The sequence below is a fragment of the Lolium rigidum genome, chromosome 1 (genome assembly GCF_022539505.1).
Source record: "Lolium rigidum isolate FL_2022 chromosome 1, APGP_CSIRO_Lrig_0.1, whole genome shotgun sequence".
Lineage (NCBI taxonomy): Eukaryota > Viridiplantae > Streptophyta > Magnoliopsida > Poales > Poaceae > Lolium > Lolium rigidum.
Window position 1 is genome coordinate 54,569,961 of NC_061508.1, and position 9,027 is coordinate 54,578,987.

General features: G+C 44.9%; 1 pseudogene; it reads right to left on the reverse strand.

The window, feature by feature from the left end:
• Nucleotides 1–1,786: 1,786 nt before the first annotated feature.
• Nucleotides 1,787–8,827, reverse strand: LOC124685366 (annotated as a pseudogene).
• Between the last annotated feature and the right edge of the window lie 200 nt (nt 8,828–9,027).

A 9,027-nucleotide genomic window follows, 5' to 3' on the forward strand; every position in this document is an offset into this window, starting at 1 on the left:
ACATCTCCACGTCATATGCAGATTCTAATGTAGACAATTTGTACAACAAGGCTGTCTGTTTAGGTGTCTGAACAAGAAACCGTTAATTGCATGAACAAGAAATTGCAGCGAACAAATTTACAAACAAAAAACGATCTGAAAACATGGCACTGCGGTAAGATTCATCCTGCCACTGCTGCTACCCTGACCTGCAGTAGCTGACGGCGACGCAGCATTGATGTAGTTCCTGACCGGGGTCGACCGACGCCTCCATGCCATGTGAAGGATCGCAAGGACGATGACGACGCAGCGGCTTGGCCTCGTCCGGATCCGACGACGGCAGAGAAAATGAAATAATTTCAGGATTACGTTCCTGCTGAGATCTAGGGCGTTTCAACGGAAGAAACTGCAAAGTACAGATAGCTACGCGTACAACGGGGAAAATGCTGTCTATAACTAGCGATTTTTCAGGTTACAGACCGTCTGTAGCTTTACATACGGCGTTCTTCTCTCTCCTATTTCAACCGCTTCCACGTCAAAGAAAATCAAACGTGGCACTCGTTACAGACGGCAAAGGTGGACCATTGTACATGCCCTAAGCGACGTTTTTTTCCGTTTTCCTGAACCTTGCTACTACAACACACATGTGACTAAAGGATCATGTTATCTAGAATATAGTAGAAGTGTGTAGAAGCTAGTACTAGATATTAGTTCGATTTACTTTATTTTATTTTCTATTTTGTCCCTCATCACATTACAATGGTACAATTTTTACATGGAAACGCTACTATACCACCCGAGGAACATTGTTCGGGTGGCTCACTAGCACAAGTAGCTCTCGACACTCTTTTCTTAAAACGTTTCTCTCGTTCCCATCTCCAGCACATTGTCGATGTTGCTCGCCCCTCCCCACCGACCACCGTTATCGCCTCCACTGCTCCTCCTGAACTTCTCCCTTCCTCTCACGGCTAGGGCGGTAGAGCAAGCGGAGCTTCGATCCAAGCCTCCACTCATGTAAAGCGTGGGGAAGGTGATTGACCGGCTAGAATGGGTCTAAGATCACCATACTTGACGCTAGGGCTCCAACTAAATAGATTCGTAGCCGAGGAGCCCAATCTGGTGAAGTCGGTGATCATATGCAACATTCGTGCATGTGATTTCCAGCAATGAATAAGTGTTTTTATATGTTAAAAATCATCTATGTTTTGATGTGAACACACGGATAAGATGCTACAATGATTTTAGACATCTGCTACAAATGTTGCTTTGCACAAATTAGATGTTGCAACAATTCTGGACATCTGCTACAAATGTTGCTTCAATGCTACAAATGTTTGTGCGTGTGGTGGCTACAAACGTTGTCTTCCCACGCTGCTTACATTCAATGACTTTTTTTCGTGAATTTAGTATGATGGTGGGAGATCTGCTGCGACCAGCACGGATTTGTTGCACTCTTTTTTGCTACATTGGTGTTTCTAGAAAGACGTGATGTTTTTTTGTACGTTTTCATCACTCCACGAAAAAATGCTACATGTAGATGGTTGAAATTCTGGACAATAAAGAACCAAAGATGCATAAAACATCAGATAGACCCATCTAGCCCCAGGCAAACAAGATGGAAATGGTTTCGGACGAATGTTCTCGAAAGCGTTTATGCTTCATTTGCAAACTGGGTATGTTTTCACCTTTAGTCCAAGAGCACGCCAGGAAGTAACTTGTTCGGGTTTCAGTTTGAAAGAGACAATTCGAATTAAAATCCCACAGGAAAAAATCAGCAATTTTCTAGGAACACAGAAAATCAGCAATGTTGCAGCACAAACGACAACCACACCATGTCATTCCATAGATAATAACACTGGGCTGCACTGCTCACAAATTCCCAAGCCGCCAGCTCACACTCACATAACTGAAGATTCCATCTGTTCCAGTCAGCTACACGAAAGCTCGAAAAAAGGAAGACTCCGAATAATCTACGGCGGTTACACATCAAACACAACTCGCAGAACAGATGAACTATATAGGTTAATTTAGCAGTCTCTCTCACATGTGCCATGAGTAGCCGCCGCCACCTCCCTGCTGCTCCCCTATGAACAGCCCGCTCTCCGTGAGCTCGCTAGTGATGAGATGGTCGAGCTCGTCCATCTCATGCATGGACTCGGCCTTGGGGGTCGGTGGGTTGCCGGCCATGGCAGCAGCGGGGTTGCTAGTCACCGACTTGAAGCTGCTGCATCGCTGGACGACCCCAGCTGCTCCGCTGTTGATCAGATTGCTGGTCCCCACCGTACCCATTGGAGCTGCCACGCCCTTTGCGGCTCCGTTATTATTCATGTGTTGTGCCTGATCTCCACTAGCACCGCTGTTGGTGATCGCGAGACCTCCGTTTGCATTGGAGCTGCTAAGAGGCTGCTGCTGCGCCAGAACCCGGTTGTTGGTACTCCTGTTGGCTTCTTGCAGCAGCTGCTGCATGACATGCTGCTGGTACTGAGGACTCACACCAGCCCCAAAACTGTTCTGCTGATACAGGGGCACAGCTTGCTGAAACGACATGGGCCCAAGCTGAGCCGCGCGGAAGGATCTGGCCGCTTCCAGCTGAATGCCACTGTGCACTCCTGTAGGGCCTTTAAAGATGCTCGATGCCTCCTGCTGAAGGATACTCTGGTTCGCACTCGAGCTTCTAAGCATATTCTGGTAATTATTTAACCCCACCGCGTTCTGTGATGCCTCCTGCTGAAGCAAACCCTGGTTTGCGCTCGAGCTTCTAAGCATATTCTGGTAGTTGTTCAGTGCCGCTGCATTCTGGGATGCCTCCTGGTGAGTCAGTCCCTGATTTGGGCTTGGGCTTCTCAGCATATTCTGGTAGTTGTTTTGTGCTCCAGGATTCTGAGGAGTGCTACCAGCGGGTCCAGCATCTGGACCATCGTTATTCACATGGGAACTTGCTTCCGTTTTGACCAGCCCTTTGCATCATGCATGTTCTGCGTTGTAAGCTTTGGTCCGGTTTGTCTGGGATAGTTCTTCAGGCCCTCTGCATTTACAGGCGAAACATTAAGCAATTTATACCACAGGTCACTGGATCAAAACAGGAAGGACTACCCATGAGCGTCAGAACATTGCTGGATTTTCTAGGAAAAGGGAGCAGCTGTATGTTATATAACAAGAAATGGTTCTCTCAAATTGCTGCAATTTGCTCATAAAAAAACTGAAGCAACAGAGACAACATATAATATGTAAAGATTCATACTAAGACACCAATTTGTCCAGGTCCACTTTTTAGCAGAATGTGTTCATGTTCTAGCTTGTTGTACACATGCCTACGAATCATGTTCGCAAAGTGAGAATCGCCACTGAACTTGCATGATTTGTATGGGTTTGGCACGGCTGGAGTTAGAATGTAGGTTCTGTAGGTTTTCTTTCTAAAATATAGTATGGTTCAAACTTTTTGAAGGAAATGATCAAATAGTCTTCTTAGTTCTACCGGCTGATGCAAACTAGAGACAAATCATTGGTCATGAAGAAATTGTTTTAGGAAAACCTAACTGAGCACCTAGGTAAACACTTAAAATGGTACTGATAGACCATTATGCATGGTCATACCTATAGGACCAAGCTTGTTCTTGTGGCTGAACTCAATTAAGTCCTTCATATGATTCACCACCTCTGATATCTGAAAAGAGCACACAAGAAATTAACACACCAAATATGGAATCACATAAGTAACAGAGAAGCATCCAATGCACAGCCTAATAAATAAGTAAAATATCAAGACTAGTTGCCAGATAATATTGAGAGAAGAAAAGGATAAATACAATTAAGGGACTCTAATTACCTGCAAGCAGCGAACATATCTTTTAGAGAGACCATGCTCATTTAAGCTGTGGTGGTCTAGATTTTTCGCTAATTGCCGTGATGCAGACACAAACCTTTAAAAACCGAAATGCCCTTGCATTAATTAGAATAAAACAGGAAGATAGCTCTTAGAAAATGAAATATATTTTTTTGTGATTTATAGTGCCAAAAGAAACAGTAAGAAGCAAATGTTACTAGCGATGAATGCTAGGTTTACTAACATGTTGCAAATGGCTTGTGCATCATTGTTCGATACCCCAGCAGGCCCACTTTCATTGGCAGCAGCTTGATACTTCTGGGCAACTTGCAGCATATGATTAACCTGAAAAACAGAAGCATGTACATAAGAATATATAAAGGTGCCAAAACTAAAGCCTATCACACTTGGCCACAGATTCAGTATTATAATTTGGTAAACTAGTTGAATACTGACCGTTTGTACTTACTACGTAGAAAATAAACTGACTGGTAGAAACATTGAAAAAAGAACATAACTTCCAAATATGCAAAACAGGAAAAGCATGACGGTCCAAGAACTCTACCTGTGGTGTTAGAAACCTGCGAGTGATATACTCGTCATGTCGTCGTGAACAGAACTCCCAAGACATAATCTGCATAGGCAATCAGTACATAAGAATGATTCTTATTTGGACCTCATTTCTGAAGTCCAAATGCTAACAAATGATCCCAATAAAAGTAACCCAAAAGGTGCTATGGCATGGGCAAACTACTACATCTAGGAACATACCTTTAGTTCTGGAGTGAATATTATTCTCAGTTGCCCCTCGTGTGTAACATGTAGATGATCATAGATGCTCTTCTGAACAACTTTAGTATGCTCCAGGAGAAGTAATCCATTGGGCAACCGGAATTCATTGGGCATGTCCAGGAATAGATATTCATCTATAACACCTTGGTCAAATCGAATCTGACAGAGTCTAGGAAGTATTTCATAGGTAGCCTCTGTAAGACGGGTAACAGATGAAAGGGAAGAAAACTGAGTAAGCTCGAAGAAATAAATTTTTGATATTAAGTTACACAAAATTAACTCACATCTGTACTAATAAAAGTACAAGTTAGGCTGAGATACTTCCAACTGAAAGGTCCATGAATCTTCAATTCATCTACAAATGTCGATGCAATGGCTAGTGGCAAAAGTTACTCTCACCCTGATCACTGCTATTAACTGCCTCCAGATTACTCCCCAATTTTTAGCCTAATATCCTTCTTTTTGCCTTTGAGATGTTTATGGCACAAATAAGTTTAGGTAACTTATACTTCACATGTAAGTACAGATTCTACAAAATATATGATTTGAAAAGTACATTTCACGCGTGTGGTTGCTAGTGTATGAGCATAACTTGTTGAAAGCTACGATGGACGGATACGGGGCAGAGATGGCATGTCCGCGATACCGTATCTGATATGGATACGTCTCCGATACCATATTCCTACGGTTTTTGACGTATCTGTAAATTAATGAACTAAAACTATTTGGTGATAATTCGGATACCTATTCCGAATTTCCGATATGTTCTGGACACAGATTCGATACAGCCCAGCCTAGATGAAAAACACTACTCCCTTCGTAATCCTCCCTCTTGGGGCAGCGCTGCTAGATCTGCATCCCGCGACTCAAACACTTCTCTGCCTCACCGGCAGGAGCCAGGAAGCAGCAGTAAGGCTCTACTGTGGAGCAATGTTACTACTTCAGAGAAATCAGGGGGTGGGGCCAATACCAAATGCCGCTGTATCAATGTATCTGCGTACATTTATTTTCTGATTTAGAAAGCTATTAAAAAGTATCCGTGTATCCACGCTTTTTAAAAAATACCGTATTTCTGTGTCCATATTGGCCCGGTACGGATACACGTATCTGTATCGGTGCCGCGGAGGTTGAAAGAGCAAAACAGAAAGAGCGCGAAAAAGAAACGTCAAGGTGTTCATCCAAAAATAGGAGGAGCAAAGCGCATGATAATGCGTGCTGTAGAAGAAATGCAATGCCAAGACCGCATACTACAGTACTACCATCTTTCCAAGAGATTATTCTTCAGTCATGACTGTGTGACCTGTGATTCCTTATGATAAGGTGTCATGTGCTGCTCAAGAATGTTATAATGTGTTTGGGTAACACATCTTATAAGTTTTGATGCTCAATTGCTTTTGCAAAAAGTACAATAATATTGTATTTGGCTAATAAATGAATTACATAATAATCATACAAGAGATCAGCATTCATCCTGCAGAATAATCATTCATCAGCATCCATTGATAGACACAAATCAACTTACCATGTCCTTTCCCTGCATGTGTATTGCAAATATCACAACGCCATGTATCCTGTGACAAGGAAAAATAGGACCGTGTGACTATGTTTTCATAGATCTTATATGTCTTGCTACAATAACAAATATTTCTTCCAGAAGCCTCACACATAAATTGTGTTCATCACTGTCATCAAAGACACTTGATAATTAAATAGAGTGTTCAATAATCCTAGCAGACCTTTAAGAAGATGTTAATTGATTTTATTTTGAGCATCCAAACTGAAAGTGATGTTGGACTAGTGAACTTAAGACTATCCAACCGAAATTTCAGGTATGAATTGTTAACTAACCTGAGATGTCTGAATAGCAACTGGAGAATTCCCTCTTTTTTCATATGATGACACACACCATCTTTCTCTTGCTCGTGGTGCAAAATATTCATCAATAAGCTTCCTCCAGTAAGTTATGGGGTTATCCTACAGGATAATATGTGAGCAAATTACTAAATTGATCTTCTAACAGCACCTAATGTATCTTGTATTCAATGTATAATAATGAAGAGAGTAAGAGACTCACCTCTGGCCGGTGCCGCTTATGGAACAAATACTGCATTAACCTTCGAGAACAAAGCCCGCTCTCGACAGGAGTCCTAACAGGTCCAGCTAGCTGCATGCCAGGCTGTGCTAGCGGCAGCCTCAACTGCGGCTGCCGAGGTATGCCAACTTGTGATTGCTGGATTTGAGGAAATTGTTGTGACAACTGCTGCTGCTGTAGATGCTGAATATGTGCCAGTTTCTGCTGACGGATCAAAGCTTGAAGCTGTGGGTTATGTTGGCCCTGGAGATGGATAGAACTTTGACCTTGGAGCACCTGCTGAATCAAGTGTTGTTGCAGGATATCATCTTGCCTAATATCAACCCTTGGCTTCTTCTGAGCATGGAATGCAGCGCCAGCCTCAGTCCCAGGTTGGGATGTTGCAGTAGATGATCTGCGCTTCTGCATCTGATCTTGGGGTGGACTTTGCTGCATGATGGACCCATCGATGACTGAGGAGCCAGATATGTTATTGGATGAAAATGACATCGGGGAGGCAGGGAGGCGCATGAATGAATCAGCATTCATGCTCGTACTGTGCTGAAACTGGGCACCTCCAGAGAGTGATGAATTGCCATCGGTCACCAAAGAGCTAACACCGATACTTGGCCCAGAGGAATTTGCAGAACTTACTGGAATGCTACCATTCATGTCCCTGGCAACAAATCCAAGATTGGAGCGTGGGGCCCCAGACATGGAGGTCACCAATGTTGCAGCCTCGCAGGATCTTGCTTATTGGCTAAGAGAGCATCACTAGAATCTACTGAGGGTGGGTCTTCAAATCTTTTAGCTGCAAAATGCAAAGTGTGATTCAATCAATGTGACTTCGAAGAGATATAAGCAAAACAAGGAAACTGGCATCATAAAATTTCTCACGCAAATCAGCCAATGAACAAACAGCTCAACACGTCCTGATTTTAACGCTTATAAGTCGCAGCATTTGCTTTCTCAGGACATTATACATCAAAATCAAACTAGCCGTCACGAAAACGCAAGTGATGGTCATGTCTATTAGGTGAAACACATTCAACTTGAACTTCAAAAAGGAATACCAACTATCCAGCCTATTGTCAAGCAATGCCGAAAAGAGCTTAAATACACAGAAAGCAGCAGTGCAGGAGAAAGATTTGAAAAATACAAACTTTTTTTAGTTTGAGCTACAGACCGCCCCACAGATACAGTAACCACCGCAATGCGCAAAACAAAAGAACAAGAAACTAGCTTTGAACTGGTAAACAAGCATCTACTCGACCATACGGTCCGGTTCACCACAGCGAAATGCGCTCTACTTCCTACTGATCTCGACAAAAGGTGTGTAGCATACGAAATTGTCTATGCAAGCTTGCAAGACATTGCAAGTCGAACCACCTCATAGGCCTGCGACTGCTGAACCCTAGCGTCTTCAACAGTTACTAGGAATCTGAATCACAGATAAAGAACCGTGAAAGGTTGCTGTGACCAAGGCATTACACTCCCCGTGGCATACTACTAACTTGGTACGAGAGATTTTGTGAAACATACCGTGGCGCAACCGGCGTAAAAGAGCTAAATTTCTGTAAAGAAGAGGGGGAGGGGAAAACGAGCATGAGCTGGGATTGGAATAAACTAAGGCAGATCCTCGGGCACCTAAAGTCGTAGAAAAATACTCTCCTGGCACCGCGTAAGCTACTACGAGTGAATGGCGAACAATCTCGTCCCCGGCGGTACCACCATCCACGTCCCGCAGACCAGAAACGCGAGCCAGCAGATATTCCCCAAATCTTTTCTCCCCGGGCCGCGGACAAAACCCTAGCGGGCTCAGCGCAGTCGAAATCCGCCCGGCAGAAAAAATAATAGTAACGAAAGATTCACGAGCACGGAGGAGAAGCGGGTTTCCGGCGGGCTCTGCATTGCGGAGAACGGGGACCCCCCTCTCCCCGGCGGGGATAAAGAATCCCCCGCCGCCCGCCGACGCGAGCCCGAGCACGGACGAATCCCCGCGGAGGGAGGGCCGGAAGGGACGCGGGCGGAGAGGCAGGTTAGAGGTAGCCGGCAGCAAATCATCGGCGAGGGAAAAATCTCACCTTGGCTGGCGGCGAGCTTCCGCGGACTGAATCGCTCCTCCGCTGCTTCAGTCCCTCTGCTGGCTGCTTCTTCCTCTCTAGCGTGCGCTTTTGTGTGCCGGCCCGCGGCCCGGCCCGCTTTGACCGGCCTTGACTGGACGTTGGGGCCCGCTGCCGACGCGCTCCTGGCCGTCGGATCGGGATCCAACGGGTGTGGACGGCCGGGCCGGGTGGTGGGGTCGGCGGCTGCTTCGGGACAGGGTCGGCTCCTGGCTACGCGCACGGCGCGGGTGTACACG